Source organism: Elephas maximus, chromosome 25 (assembly GCF_024166365.1).
Source record: "Elephas maximus indicus isolate mEleMax1 chromosome 25, mEleMax1 primary haplotype, whole genome shotgun sequence".
Classification (NCBI taxonomy): domain Eukaryota; kingdom Metazoa; phylum Chordata; class Mammalia; order Proboscidea; family Elephantidae; genus Elephas; species Elephas maximus.
Genome location: NC_064843.1, coordinates 53485086 through 53501646, shown reverse-complemented (window position 1 = coordinate 53501646; position 16561 = coordinate 53485086). Strand labels below are relative to the sequence as shown.

At 39.7% G+C, this 16561-nt stretch overlaps 1 protein-coding gene across 1 annotated transcript in view; it reads left to right on the top strand.

Moving 5' to 3' along the window:
- The window catches only part of SEL1L2 (SEL1L2 adaptor subunit of ERAD E3 ligase), an 89039-nt gene that overhangs the window by 68163 nt on the left and 4315 nt on the right, over positions 1 to 16561 (top strand). The window lies entirely within an intron of this gene.

The following is a 16561-nucleotide window of genomic DNA, read 5'->3' as shown; positions in this document are numbered from 1 at the left end:
AGTGGTGGGTTAGCCTAGAGGTCGGGTCTAGAATACGTTTTCTTCATTATTCTGAAGGTTTCTGATTTAGCAAACCATAGGAATTTTTCTGTGGCTCAGTCTCCATGACACCAGAATAGCTGTTTAAAACATGACAAATTTATTTATGCCACCAGTTTTCTTGGTCTGGCTTCAGCCACTCATTTGCTGAGTTCTTTACTGAACTAATCAGAGATGTGACTTACGTTGCAATGAGTTTATATGCCACATTACTTGGGTATCTAAAGCTCATTTGATTTCTCTTTTAAAATACTGTGTTGATGATTACCACAAATTTCAAATCTTTACTATAACTGTTTATAATAATTGAAGAGATCCTCTCCCCTTTCCTGGAGTCTCCATTTCCCACTTATTGTAATCCCACGAGATAGGCTGTGTAAGATGGCGTTGGTGGGAAAAGCACTGGCAGGTGGCATTTGCATCACCCTGCCTCTCCCCATTCCTTTCCTAAAATTATATTATTAAAAGCTGAGAGATACAGCAAAGCTGTCACTATTGGCATTTGGATCTGTGAGGAACTTGCTTGCAGTAAGAGAGTACTTTTATTTCCAATTAGGTCTCTTAAAATTATCTCATGCTAAAGCTAAATCATCCCTTCTCACAGGAAGTGAATAGGATAAAAAATGATCCTCACAGACTCTAATATGAGGCAAAGGAAAAAGTCACACTGGTGCCTTCTCAGATCCAGCTGAGCTGGTAATGCAGCAGCAAGTCATCAATGCGATTTAAGTGAGAAATTCCCCTAAAAAAGAAAAGTCTATGTTTTCCAAAATGCAATAAAGACCTTACTTGAACTGGAGAAAGAGCACAACCAATCCCTCAGCCATGGAAAATCAGCTCAATTGCAACAAATATAGGTTTATTCCAAGCCTGGAAATTGCACCAGAGAAAAGAGACATTGAAAGTGAGGTGACATTAATATTAAACAGGATTCCCCAATACAAAGTCAGGCCACTAAAAATAATTGTGTGTCACAAGGAAGGCCAGGCATGAATATCCCTGAAGACATGGCTGCTGAGTGCCTCACTTGGGGTTAGGAGATCTGATAGTGAAATGTTTTAATTAGTCACTGGTTGTGCTTTTTTTAGCAGTTGCTGCATGTGAGGAGGGTGCTGAACCATCAGGACACAGTCAGCGCCCTGTGACTGTGAGATTTGAGTGGAAATGCCTCCCACTATCAAGTGATCCCCCTGGGAGCCTGTCAGGATTGCCACATGCCCCCATCCAGCCCCCTCATTAGGGTGGAGCTGAATCCTCTGCAAAATGAGCTTGTTCACTGACTCCCATTCTCCGAGACTTCAGGGCTCCTAGTTGCTGCTTGCAAAGTTCAAAAATGCACAACAGTGTCCTATCCCTACATGTGGTTACGGCCCAGAAGGAAGTTTGAGGTCAAGAGAGAGCAGCTTTGGTGTGGGGACCATGGTCTCAGGGAACATCTAGTTCAATCGACATAACATAGTTTATAAAGAAAATGTTATACCTTCCACTTTGGTGAGTAGCACCCGGGGTCTTAACAGCCTGTGAGTGGCCATCTAAGATACTCCACCAGTCTCACCATTTTGAGAGCAAGGGAGAATGAAGAAAACTAAAGACAGAAGGGAAAGATTAGTCCAAAGGACTAATGGACCACAACTACCACGGCCTCCACCAGACAGAGCCCAGTACAACTAGATGGTGCCTGGCTACCACCACTGACTGCTCTGACAGGGATCACAATAGAGGGTCCTGGACAGAGCCGGAGGAAAATGTAGAACAAAATTCTAACTTACAAAAAAGGACCAGACTTACTTGAGACCGGAGAAACCCCGAGAGTATGGTCCCCAGGACACCCTTTTAGCTTAGTAATGAATTCACTCCTGAGGTTCACCCATTAGCCAAAGATTAGACAGGCCCATAAAACAAAACGAGACTAAAGGGGAACACCAGCCCAAGGACAAGGACTAGAAGGCAGGAGGGGACAGGAAAGCTGGTAATAGGGAACCCAGGGTGGAGAAAGGAGGGTGTTGACATGTCATGGTGTTGTTAACTAATGTAAAACAATATATATACTAACTGTTTAATGAGAAGCTAGTTTGTTCTGTAAACCTTCACCTAAAGTACAATAAAAAAGAAAGAAACTGTAGTCTGCTAAAAAGAAAAAGGGAGAGCAGCTTTGGGCAAAATTAGAGATGGAGTGAGTTTCTCTTTAGGGTTTTGTGGGCCTCCTACCCCTCTAAGCCCCTCTCTGGGTACCATTCCTATAAGGCCTTGTCCCCAACTACCTCAACATTTCAAAACACATGGTAAACAAAGCCTGATAACTAAAGTTTTTGGCATCCTAAGAATTTTATGATTTTAGCTCTATTCAGAGTGAGCTAAAGATGGCTCATGGTATTACATCTCTTAGAGGTCTCTACATTTTAATAGGGGATTCTAGATAATTAAAAGAATTTCAGTATCAAAAGAAATAAACTCCAAAGGAATTTCAGATACTACACTAGGCCAAATGGAGGAAAAAAAAAAAAAATTGGAAGGAGCTTTATAGCCCTTAATGGTACACCTCCAATCTTATCACATGGGTGCTTCTTCTTTTTCCAAGTAAGCCTACATCACACTACAGGGATAGGCTACAGCTAAGATAGATGTTCTAGATGAGTGTTCCCTCATTTTTTCAGTCAACATTCTCTTAGTGAAGTGGAAACATGGACCCAAAGGAGATCCTTAGGAGTCACACCTAAATGGCCTTCAAAAGATTGAAATTTCATCTTAAAAAGTCACACGACTCTTTTCTACTCCTTAATATATCCGTGTTTATTTAAAAGTAATATGTGCTATTACTTAACATCTGGGAAAAAGTATTTATCATTCCATAAATACTTATCAAGTACAGTTGTAGGTTCTGGGACTATATCAGTAATTAAGACTTTTGAAGTTCTTGCTTGCCCTTATGGGGAAGAGAGAAAATAAAACAGTAAACAAATAAATAAGATAATAGTGATATGTTCTGGGAAAGAAATAAAACATGGAGATGAGATGGATAATTACTAGGGTGGGGGATGCGGGATGCTTTAGAAAAGGTAGTCAGAGAAGGCCTATGTGATGGAAAACCATTCACGTGAAGAGTCAGAGGAATTCCTACACTTCAGGGAGAGGGACATGAGGCATCTTAATGCAGAGGTGCTAAAGCAGGAATGAGCTTGGTGTGTTGAGGAAATAGTAAAATGGCTAGCGCACAGTGAGGTTAGTGTGATGAAGTGAGTCAGAGAAGAAGAAGGCAGGTTAGGCATGACTAGTAAATCAGGTTAAACCAAACCCGTTGCTGTCAAATCGATTCCAACTCATGGCAAACCTATAGGACAGAGTAGAACTGTCCCATACGGTTTCCAAGGAGCCCCTGGTGGATTCAAACTGCCAACCCTTATGGTTAGCAGCAGTAGCTCTTACCTACTATGCCACCAGGGTTTCCGATTCAGGGTAAGAGCCTGGACATTATTCCAAGTACAATATGCAGCCATTGGAGAATTTTACACAGAATTACATGATTTTATTTTACATTTAAAAAATATCACCTTGGTTGTTGTGTGAAGAACAGTTTGACAAATGGAGACAAAAGAACAGTTTGGAGGCTATTGGAGCATTCTGGCTTAGAATAGGATGGTGATAGAGATGACAAGAAACTAGTGTGTTTTAGAGGTATAACCAACAGGATTTTGGATGAGGGAGGTGACGGAAAAAGAATTAGCAAATTAGCTTTACCGCCTGAACAATACTAGTACTGAAGTGGGGAAGAAACTGATGATTTTGTTTTGTTTGGTTTTTGTTCAGGAGGTGGTAGGGTGTTAAGAGATCTCTCTTGGACATTTTAAGTGTGAGATCCAAGTAGAAAAGTCACTAAGGTAATTATAAGGGTCTGGGGCTCAAGAAGAGACAGCAGATTAGATATAAATTCAGGAATTGTTAACATAAAGGTAGCCATGGGAGTAGATGGGACCACCCAGAAAAATGGTTGAGATAGAGAAGCGTGGTGTAGAGAAGGAGTGGGAGGGGAGAGAAAAGAAGGCCAAGAAGAGAGGAAAAAAAGGAGTCTAGGGACAAGCTCTTGGTATTTCAATATAAAGAAGTTGGATAGAGAAGAAATTAAGCAAGAAGCTTGAAAAGGAAAGGCCTATGAGGTAGGAGGCAAATCAAAAGAATGCAGTTCCATCCATGCCAAGAAAGAAAGTGCCCAGGCAGGAGAGGGAGGTCCAGTGACTACAGTGCTGCTATGAGATCCAGTAAGATGAGGAAAGAGAAGCGGCCAATGGATTTGGCATCATAAGGCCATTGACCACCTTGAAAATCACAGGTTCATGGGGAAGGGGATGGAAGCAAGATTGGAGTGGGTTGAAGAGTATGTGGGAGTGAAGCTATGGAGACAGAGAGTGTGGAACACTCTTTTGAAAAATATGAGTGTGAAAGAGACCAGAGAAATTGGGCAATTGCTAGACAGAGACACATCAGGGTAAAGAGAGAGTTAATTTTTGTTCATGGAAGATATCAGAGCATGTTTGAATGATTGATGAGATTGGTCCAGGAAAGAGGGAGAAACTGATAATGCAGGAAAGTAGAGTAGCAGGAATGAAGTCTGAGAACAGGTGGGGTGGTGTCTAGTTTTCCAAGAGTTAATCCATCTTCAAAAATCTAATTTATAATTTATTATTTTTTGAGACTAGTTGTACTGTATCATGGGTGTCATCCTACAATGAAGACAGTAGGCATTGAGTGTTATGTGTATATGTTTCATAAAATATATCAAATCCTGATTCTGAGAGTCTGAGTGTTGATAGATAAATAGAGAGATAGACAGATAGATATAAAACTATAATTTAAGAGACTAAAACAAGATCATTAGATTGAAATACTGGGGACTATACAAGAATCATTTGAGTTATGATTCTTCTTTCTAATATTTCTATCAGGCAATGCATTCGCTAGAGTAAAAATTGGAGATTACCATTATTATGGCTACGGGACCAAGAAAGACTATCAGACAGCAGCCACGCATTACAATATTGCAGCTGACAAATATCACAGTGCACAAGCCATGTTCAATCTGGCCTATATGTATGAACATGGTTTAGGTATTGAAAAGGTAATTGAATTGGTAATAATCCAAACCTAGTAATGATAGCTGTGTGGGAAGGGAAAGTCTGTAGGCGTTTTGTGTTTCACTGATGTCCATAATACAAAAGAAGAAAAAGACTTAACATTTGCTGAATCCCTCCCATGTGCCAACACATATTGTTTAACCTAACACTTATTATTTACCCTATCAACCCTATGAGGTAGATATTATGATCCCGATTTATATCCAAGAACATTAATAAGTAGAAGTCTAGCCTAGGGCACTTTCATAAGTTCACTCTTTCCACTAATATTAGTAGGGCCTGCCCCACTCCCTCCACCTCAAGGCTTTTTCCGTTAAAATTTCCCCTGGCTCTGTTCTTAAGCTTTCAGTAACAAGGGGAAAGTGGAATGAGGCCAGACCTGGATATGGAGGTGGCATTAATCCAGAAACATCTTAGGAAGCACTGTGTACATGACACAATGCTGGGCATTCTAGAAGTTCCCATGAAATCGATCTACATCCCCCAAAGACTACATTGGTCTAAGGAGATGAGGTGTATCCATTAAGAAGGAGAGCTAAGAAAAAAGGTAGTATTGGGTAAATCTCTTAGACAGTGAATGTAATTAAAGCAGAAGATAGCACTAGGGTCTGACATGGTGAGCAAGGTGTGTTAAACCAAAACCAAAACGAAATCCAGTGTCGTCGAGTCGATTCTGACTCATAGCGACCCCATAGGACAGAGTAGAACTGCCCCATAGAGTTTCCAAGGAGCGTCTGGCAGATTCTAACTGCCGACCCTTTGGTTAGCAGCCATAGCGCTTAACCACTACACCACCAGGGTTTCCACAAATGTGTTAAATATCAGTAATAATAATAGCTGGCATTGGGTTAGCTGTAGTATGTGTACTATGTCTTTTAAATCACACAACCACCCAATGAGGTAAGTCCTATAATTGTCCTCATGTATTTATCAGGAAACTGCATTGTACAGAGGTTTTCACTTGGCCAAGGTTGGAGAGCTTATCATTGGTGGAGCCAGAAGTTGAACCCATGTCTCACCCCATGGTTGTGTGGCAAAGAGTGTGCCCTGCATTGAGTCATTCTCTCAGTCTTTATATTCCTGGCTGCATTTGGGGAGCCAAATAATGTGGGGATTATCGGCTTTTTATGCTCTCATCTTTTTTCCAGTTCTGCTAGTAATTGAGAATTATTGGTAGGGTATTTTCTACATGAGAACTGCTAATGGTGAGCTCTGCAGCCAAAGGCTTCTTAAAAAAAAAAAAGAAAGGCTTCTTACTCAGGTACGTATCAGGTGATAGAGATTCATGCCGTCTTTCCTCTTCTGCTGCCTTCGGACTAGGCTGCCTTTCCATCAGCTCCAGCACCTTGAGTGGTAGAAAGAATGTCAACCCAAATCCTGCCTGTTTTCCCCATTCTTAGCTGGTATGAACTTTCTGTTTGGAAAGTTTTGTGGGGAATGAACTGGAGCGAACAGCTAAATTGATTGGTTTTTTGGATGTCATCTAACCATACCCTCCCCAACCATCATCCATATCTGTAAAACAGAACTGGTGGTATCTGCCCTGCCCCAACTTTGAGGATAAAACAAATCTGTGCTGGTAAAAGGGCTCTGCTGTCAAACAGTGTGTGGTATGACTGTTACTTAGACCAGAAGGAAATGTGAGCAGCTGCTAAGTAAGCCTTCAATAAGATTAAAGCTTTTAATCATCATTTCCCATGCAAAACATGAGAGAAACATTGCATAAAGGATGAAAGACACCCCATTCCTTGTGTTAAATTCAAGTTAACTCTTTCGTGTGATTCAAGAAGGACTTGGTCCCTACACAGCTGGATCTTCTCCACCATAAGGCCATTTTGCCTAGAGTCTCTGAGGGGGCGAGGGGTAGGGGCTATTTTTGCATCCTTTCAGGATAAATTGCTATCAGTGCAGGAGAGGACACGCACAGCTCCCAGCTGGCCAACTTCGTCAGAGGGCTAGTTTTTCCTCCTTGGCATCTCTGGTGATCACTCTCTTAGGCACTTTCCTCACAATGTCAAGTAGCTGCCATTGGTAGACATACACTTCTGACATTTAGAAAAAAACCTTGAAGTTTCATTCTGGTCACTTTTCTGTTCTTTTCTGCCAGGGTTCCTGCTGAATCATGGGTAGTTCACTTTGATCAACCTATTTCAGTCACAGGTATATTTTTCCCTATAGAAGGTCCCTACATTTAAAAAAAAAATACAGGGCAGCTAGTAACCTCAGACCTAGATATAGGAATTTTTGATTTAGCTAATGAGAGGCCATTGCTCTTTGTCCTTACTAATCCCTTATGTTTAGCAATTAGAAAAATAATAGCCACGTACCCAGGGGCAAAGTTTATTAATCTTGTTATCAAATTAACAAAGAGATACCACATTTTCTAATGCTTAAAATGAACATAAAATGAACATGCTGGTAATTAAAAGCCCAAAGCATGTCCCAATGATGGTTAATGAAAGCAAAGGAATTAGGAGTTTTCCCCACACTAAATCATCTAGCAATTAAGAATTTTTCTTTTTTTTTCAATTGTGCTTTAGGTGAAAGTTTACAGAACAAATTAGTTTCTCACTAAGCAATTAATCCACAAATTGTTTTGTGACATTAGTTGCTAACATCTCGATGTGTCTACACTCTCCCCTTCTTCTCCACCCCAGGCTCCCTATTTCCATTCATCCAATTTTCCTGTGCCTTCCTGCCTTCTTGTCTTTGCTTTTGGGCTGGTGTCTCATATACATGATTGAATTTTGAAACACAACCCTCATGTGTGTTATTGTTGGCCCTATAAAAACCAAAAAAACCCACTGACATTGAGTCCAACTCATAGCAACCCTAAAGGACAGAGTAGAACTGTCCCGTAGGGTTTACAAGGAGCACCTGGTAGATTTGAACTGCTGACCTTTTGGTTAGCAGCCATAGCTCTTAACCTCTACACCACCAGGATTTCCAGCAGGCCTGTCTAATCTTTGGTGAAGGGTGAACCTCAGGAGTGACTTCTGTACTGAGTTAGAAGGGTGTCCAGGGCCCATATTCTCATGATTTCTCCAGTCTCTGTGAGACCAGCAAGCCTGTTTTTTTGTTTGTTCGTTTTGTTTTTGGCGAATTTGAATTTTGTTCTACATTTTTCTCCTTCCCTGTATAGGATCCTCTGTTATGATCCCTGCCAGAGCAGTCTGTGCTGTTAACCAGGTACCATCTCGTTGTTCCAGGCTCAGTCTGGTAGAGATCGTGGTGCTTGCGGTTCATTAGTCCTTTGGATTAATCTTTCCCCTATGCCTTTGGTTTTCTTCATTATCCCTTGCTCCAACTGAAATGGGACCAGTAAATGTATTTTAGACGGCCACTCTCAGGCTTTTAAGACCCCAGACACTACTCATCACAGTCAGATACAGAACATTTTCTTTATAGGCTATGTTCTGCCATTTGAGCTAGGTGTCCCCCGAGACCATGTACCCAGCCCTCATTCTAGTAGCTTGATCCCTCAGAGCATTTGGATGTTTTGTCTGTGAAGTTTCTGTGTATTGCCCTTGGTAAAGTTGTGCTGACTTTCCCAGTATTATGTACTGTCTTAGCCTTTACCTAAGCTACCACCTATCTGCTATCTAGTTAGTGTTTTTCCCTCCCTGCCCCTCCTCTTCCTTGTAACCGTCAAAGATTGTTTCTTTTTGTGTGGAAACGTTTTCATGTGTTTTTATGATAGTGGTCTCATACAGTATTTGCCCTTTTGTGATTGATTTATTTCACTCAGTGTAATTGTCTTAGTCATCTAGCGCTCCTGTAACAGAAGTACCACAAGTGGAAGGATTTAACAAAGAGAAATTTATTTTCTCACAGTAAAGTAGGCTAGAAATCCAAATTCAGGGCGTCAACTCCAGGGGAAACCTTTCTCTCTCTGTTGGCTCTGGAGGAAAGTCCTTCTCAATCTTCCCCTGGACTAGGAACTTCTCTGCACAGGAACCCCAAGCCCAAAGGCTGTGCTCTGCTCCCGGTACTGCTTTCTTGGTGGTATGAGGTCCCCAACTCTCTGCTTGCTTCTTTTTCCTTTTATCTCTTGTAAGATAAAAGGTGGTACAGGACACACTGCAGGGAAACTCCCTTTACATTGGATCAGGGATGTGACCTTAGTAAGGGTGTTTACAATCCCACCCTAATCCTCTTTAACATAATCTAATCTTGCCTCATTAACCACAGGCAGAGATTAAGACTTACAACACATAGGAAAATTACAATCACAAAATGGAGGACAACCACACAACACTGGGAATTATGGCCTAACCAAGTTGACACATATTTTGGGGGAGACACAATTCAATCCATGACAATAATGCCCTCCAGATTCATCCATGTTGTGAGGTGTTTCCCAGATTCATCATTATTCTTTATCTTTGCATAGTATTCTATTGTGTGTTATGTACCATAGTTTGTTTTATCCATTCATATGTTGATGGACACTTAGGTTGTTTCCATCTTTTTGCTATTATGAATAATGCTTCAGTGAACATGGGTGTGCTATGTTTATTCCTGTGACAGCTCTTGTTTCTCTAGGATACGTTACTAGGGTTGGGATTGCTGGATCAAATGGCATTTCTACTTCTAGCTTTTTAAGGAAACACCATATTGTTTTCTAAAATGATTGTACCGTTTTGCATTCCCACCTGCAGTGCATCAGAGTTTCAATCTCCCTGCAGTGTCTCCAACATTTGTTATTTTCTGTTTTTTTTTTTTGTGCTGGTAATGTTGGGGTGAGATGGTATCTCATTGTAGTTTTGATTTACATTTCTCTAGTGGCTAAGTGATCACAAGCATTTCCTCAAGTGTCTGTTAACCACCTGAAGGTCACCTTTGGTGAAGTGTCTGTTCATATCCTTTGCCCATTTTTTAATTGGGTTATTTGTCTTTTTATTGTAGTGGTGTTAGATTTTCCTGTAGATTTTAGAGATTAACCTTTGTCAGATATGTCATAGCCAAATTTTTTTTTTCCCCATCTGTAGGTTCTCCTTTTACTCTTTTAGGGAAGTTTTTCGATGAGTGTAGATATTTAATTTTTAGAAGATTCAATTTATCTAGGTTATCTTCTGGTGTTTTTGCATCGTTAACTATGGTTTATATCCTGTTTAGCAATTAAGAATTTCTTCAGCAAGGCATTTCACAGTTCTCTTTATCAGTTAATCCTTGTGCAAACAGTGGGAAAGATGGATAGAGTTTTCTTTGAGAATCAAGCAAGGTGGTATGGAACCATGTTTTATAAACTCTGGACATAAGCCCTCTGGAGAGGTAAGTGAAGTCTAAACCAACTCTTGGTAAATCAGTATAAAAATATGAGTCATTGTTATCTTTCACCTTTATGAAAAGAAGTTGGGACTAGGGTGATACAGGTGAGTTATTCTAATAGCTTCTCTGTGAGGTATCTCATCCCCCAATTTCTGATTTCAAATTAAGCCCAATGAGCTCCTTGATGTAAACTGTGGACCAGGACTGACTGTATCATCATTCTGTCGTTTTGTTGTTGGGTGTTGTTGGAATTGATTCTGACTCCTAGTGATCACAAAGTTATCCCTGGAGAGGAACTAGAAGAGGACCTGAACTCTTTTAAAAACATAAACACTCATCCCACCTGTTCTTATGAAACTTTTTCTCAATGTGTACTGGATTCTGAAGTACCTAAGAAATTTAACCATAAATAACGTCTCATGCTTTTCCCTCCCTGGTCATGGCTGTCAGGGAGCTAAACTGAGCTGTCAGGTGTCAGAGTAGGTTGATTAAGACACTAACCCAAAATGAAAGGTCAAGCTTTTAATCACATACTGTGTTAGTGTAAGCAAGAGAAATCTGGAGAAGGTGCCAACTTCCCCCCACTGTCCATATTTCCCCAGGAATGGTGCCCAGGTGAGGATCAGGTAGATCAGTGCAGACCAGACTGGAAAACCATCTCATTGCTAAGGAAACCCAAAACAAAAGGCTCCTACCGTTTTAGGGTCCCAGCAGTAGGGGGATGGAATATAGGAAAGGGTGGGGGTTAGAAGTAGAAAAGCACTGAGTACTGAGTCAGAGTGGGGGAAAGTGTCTTCAAAGTGTCCCCCTTACTTCTGATAAGAAGGCTTCAGCAGAGGTGACCAAGGAACGTTTCTGTTGAAACCCCCCAGTAACCAGGCCTCTAAATGGAGCTGCCTGGAACAGGAATGCAGATGCACAAAGGAGCATGGCTGGTGGGAGGCATGAGGGGAGGCTGAATCCTTGACCACCTCTGCCTACAGAGGCTGCAATGATCTGGCTGTGCACAAAGTGTAGCATGGGGAGAGCAGCTTTCCCCCTAGGCCTGTGAGGTAAAACCCTTGTAATTATCTACGGTCAGTGGCCTGAAAAATCACATATAGGTCTTTAGCCAGGAGCCAGACTCCTTGTCTCCTTTTGTCTGCACCCTAGTTCAGGCCTGAATTTCTACTCACCTAGGCTTGTTGTAAAACCCTTCCAGGGGTCTCTGATTCTAGTGTTTTCCCAAAGAATCTGCGGCAAAGATGGCTATCCACCAAAGATTTGTAGTCCTCAATCTGTAGTGAGGATCTGTTGCTGGGATATGCCTGCCTAGTCAGAGACTGTATTTCCCAGCTCCTTTTGCATCCATGTGACTAGTCCTCACCAATGGAATGGAAGTAAAAGCTAAGGGTGTCATTTCTAGGCTAAGGTATCTAAGAAGTGGGTGGAGCTTCTCCCTAGTATCTTTCTTCTACCATTGGCTGAATGAAGACGACACAGAGACTCTAGGGAATAGGAGAATCACATGACGGAAGGAGCTTGAGTCCCTCTATTACATGTGAAGGAAATTTATGGCCAACCACGAACACAACATTAGAATGTTGAATGAGGGAGGCATCAATTTGTATCACATTAAGCCAATGAAATTTGGGGATTTATTTGTTACAGCTGTTGTTAGCATTGCCTTAATGAATACATAATCCATCTAATAAAGCACTATTAGGCTATTCTTGATAAAGGAAAACTCTAGTAGTGTTATTCCATCACATACACACCCCCCAAAAAACATAAAAAAATACGAACAAAAGAATCTTTCCATTGCCTAATAAAGTTCAGACTTTTTACCCCAGCATTCAAGACTCTCCTTGACCTGACCTAATGTGCCTTAACAATAATGGCTTGATATGCCACTATTCCCTTATCTGTATTCTAGTCTACTTATCCCTACCCCCACTTTGAAGTTGGTCCCCTTCTGACCTTTCGTCATAGCCACCCTTTTGCTGGAATGATCTTTCCCCATATTTTTATCTCTCTCCAATATTATCTCCTCTAGGAACAATTCAATGAACTCTGAGATTTAAAGATACGATCTGCTTCTAAACTACCATGATATATTGCCCTGCTTTTCATCCATTCATTTATTCATTGAGATATTTAGTTATTGCTTGTTTTATATCAGAAAGCATTGTGATTTGTCTCAGGATACAAGGACAAGGCAACCTTCAAAGAGCTCGCAATCTAGTATGAAAGAGATATATTCATAGTTATAGTGAAACCCTGAAAAGGCACACATGCATGCCGGTGTACACATACACACCTGAAGAAAGTTAAAAGCAAAGTACTATGACTATATACTGTGTACTAAGTACTATGACTAAGTACTGTGACTATTGCATTGGGCAAATCTGCAAAAGACCTCTTTAAAGCATTAAAGAGCAAAGATGTCACTTTGAGGACTAAGGTGAGCCTGACCCAAGCCATAGTATTTTTAATTGTCTCATATGCATGCAAAAGCTGGACAACGAATAAGGAAAACTGAAGAGGAATTAATGCATTTGAATTGTGGCACCGGCAAAGAATACTGAATACCATGGGCTGCCAGAAGAACCAACAAATCTGTTCTGGAAGAAGTACAGCCAGAATGCTCCTTAGAATCAAGAATGGTGAGACTTTGTCTCATGTACTTTGGACATATTATCAGGAAGGACCAGTCCCTGGAGAAGAACATCACACTTGGTAAAAGGTTAGTGAAAAAAAGGAAGACCCTCAACAAGATGGATTAACAAAAAGGCTGCAATGATGCAAAACAATTACCAAGCATGTCCAAAATACAGGAGACAGTCTTGCCTTCCTCAATTCTATGGGACAGGTCTACTGTGTCCTCTAGGGTTGCTATGAGTTGGAATCGACTCGTGGGTTGTTTTTTTTTTTTTTTTTAATGGCTTAGATCACGCACACCTTAATCCTCAAAGTCATATCTTTGCTTTTCAACATCTTAAAGAAGTCTTTTGCCGCAGATTTGCCCAATGGAATATGTTTGATTTCTTGTCTGCTGCTTCTGTGGACACTGATTATAGATCCAAGTAAAATGAAATTCTTGAAAATGTCAGTATTTTCTCCATTTATCATAATGTTGCTTATTGATCCAGTTGTGAGGATTTTTATTTTCTTTATATGTTGAGGTGCAATCCATGCTGAAGGCTGTAGTCTTTGATCTTCATCACTAAGTGCATCAAGTCCTCTTCACTTTCAGCAAGCAAAGTTTTGTCGTCCGCATATCGAAGATTGTCAATGAATCTTTCTCCAATCCTGATGCCACATTCTTCTTCATATAGTCCAGCTTCTCAAATTATTTGTTCAGCATAGAGACTGAATAAGTATGGTGAAAGGTTATGACCCTGGTGCATACCTTTCCTGATTTTAAGCCCCTCAGTATCCCCTTGTTCTGCCTCTTGGTCTATGTACAGGTTCCACGTGAGCACAATTAAGTGTTCTGGAATTTTCATTATTTGCAATGTTATCCATAATTTGTTATGACCCACACAGTCAAACAGACTAGAAAACACATTTTTGGAAACTGCAGAGAAAAAAAAAAAAACACATCTACCAAATAAATTATAAATAAATCTACCAAAAATAAAATTAATTACAGCACAAAGCATTTTTATTTCTCTTTTGTCTGGCCTGTCCACCTATGGAGTGTTAGAACTGGAGCTTTAACACAAGAAAAGAAATATTTTGTAGAAAATGCAAGTTAGATATTTTAAATAGCCTCCTCAGAGAAATGACAGGACAGAACATACTGCTCTTAGAAACAGTCAGAACTTTTGATGAAATATTTATTACCTAATGAAATAATCAAAAATGTGGAAAAAATATTTTGTGTGTTTATAGCTTTATTAGGAGCCCAGGTGGTACAGTGGTTAAAGAGCTTGGCTACTATCAGAAAGGTTGGTGGTTCGAACCTACCAGCTGCTCCATGGGAGAAAGATGTGGCAGTCTGCTTCTGTAAAGATTACAGCCTTGGAAACTCTATGAAGCAGTTCTACTCTGTCCTCTGTCCTTTAGGGTCACTATGAGTCAGAATCAACTCCACGATAGTGGGTATAGATTTATTTATAATAGGGAGGAAAATTCTACAAACCATCAAAATGCTCCAAAATAGAAGACATGCTATATAAACTGTGTGGTGGTATACTATTTCATTATGTATTTTATTGCCTAGTGGTTAAGCAAGTGGGCTAGAAGCAGACTATATAGATTTGAATCCCAGTTGTGCCACTCAGAAGTCATATGAATTTGGAGAGATGATCACACCTCTCTGTACCTCGGTGTCATCTTTAAAATGTCAGATGTTCTTATAGAATTGTCATGAGGATTAAATGACAATGGTGACTGGCACTTAATAAGTATTTAATAAGTATTAGTTATTATTATGGAATCCTCTACAACCATTAAAAATAAAAATATTTTAGACTAGAAGAATATCTTAGGACATGGTATGTTTGAAATATATTGTTAGGTTAAGAAAGCAAAAGACAAAATACTATGCACAGTGAAAACTTTCTGAATTAAAAGTCTGTATATATGCAACATCAAATGGACAACAGCAACTCAAACGGTTAGGAAGTTTAGGGGGCAGTGAGTTTACGTTAATGGAGGGAGAACAATTCAGAAAAGGACGGTAAGAATGGTTGTACAACTTGAAGAATGTAATCAATGTTGCTGAATTGTACATGTAGAAATTGCTGAATTGATGTATGTTCTATTGTCTATATTTTCAACAAAAACAAATCAATTTTCGAAAAGTATGTACATATGAATTTATACATATATTAGTGTATATCTATATACATACATGCACACATATTTATAATGCTAGAAGGACATATATCAAAATGTTATCAGTAGTTATCTCTGTGTAGTGGAACTGTGGATTTTTTTCTTTCTTATTTGTTCAGTTCTATATTTTCAGAGTTTCCTCTCATAGACATATGGTATATTTAAAATAAAGAAGCAGAATGATTTATTCAAAAAGCTGCCTTTCCTTTTCATATGCTGTGTCTCAGTATAAGAAATTTTGATGACTTCCAAAGATTTGGGGCTGGAATACTCCTGTATCATATAATTGAACAATTTTCATAAACCGGCTTCTTCATTGCTGGAGAATCACTGTATCTTTGCATTATAAGAAATTATTTTTTACATCTGAACATTGCGCAGTGCTTTGCCATAACCTGACATTTTAGTTAGAACATATTAAGAAGAATCTGCAGATGAGTTTACATAACCTCCTAAATCGCTGAATTCAAAGCAAAATAAACTCCAATGTACTACAGAGAAATTAAATGTAAGTGGATCAGGTATGCAGTGGACTTCTCATTCAGTGAACCCTGGTCATCAGCAAAATGCTATTTATCTATAGGAAATTGTTTAAGTTTCAAAGATTTGGATTTTTTTTACTAATAGGGTCAAAGAAGGAGAAGTCTTTCTAAAGTCTAAAGTTCATTTATATTAGTCTCCCTAATTATCCAAAAGGATTCAGGGATTTATTTCTCTGAGAATTTTAAAGACAGACTCTCATACCTCACCCCAGCCCCACTAGGAACTATGAGGACCCCTGGGCAACAGGTGAGCCTATCCCATCTTAATGGTCTTCTATTTTTTGCTATAAACTTAAGCAACTGAATTGTTTATGTCTCAAGAAATAACAATTCCTGCCTCAAATAAAAATGAATGCCTGAGATATTAAAAAGGCCTGCATTTCTCTGAACTTCCTATTCAAGTCCATATGGACTTCCCTGTGTAGGGGTGACACAGCCATTATAATCTGCAGGGTTCCTTCAAAGGAATACGCACTGAATTTGTTGGAATCAGAGACACAAATTAGAGTTTTTACGTCCTCTGTTTTCTCTGCTGCCAGAAAGATTTGTTCAGAACAATCTCCTGACTTTTGATTATTTTAAGCAAAAACATTCCTTTTTCTCCAACAAACCAATTTACTAGGCTGCATAGTTGCAAAAATTTAGAAAATGGCAAGCAGAGCATAGCTGAAACGGGACCATACCCAAAAACTGGGTTTAGCAGAGGCCTCAAGGATTCTTGACTATTGAAGCCTGGGGAACGAGCAGGAAAGATAAATA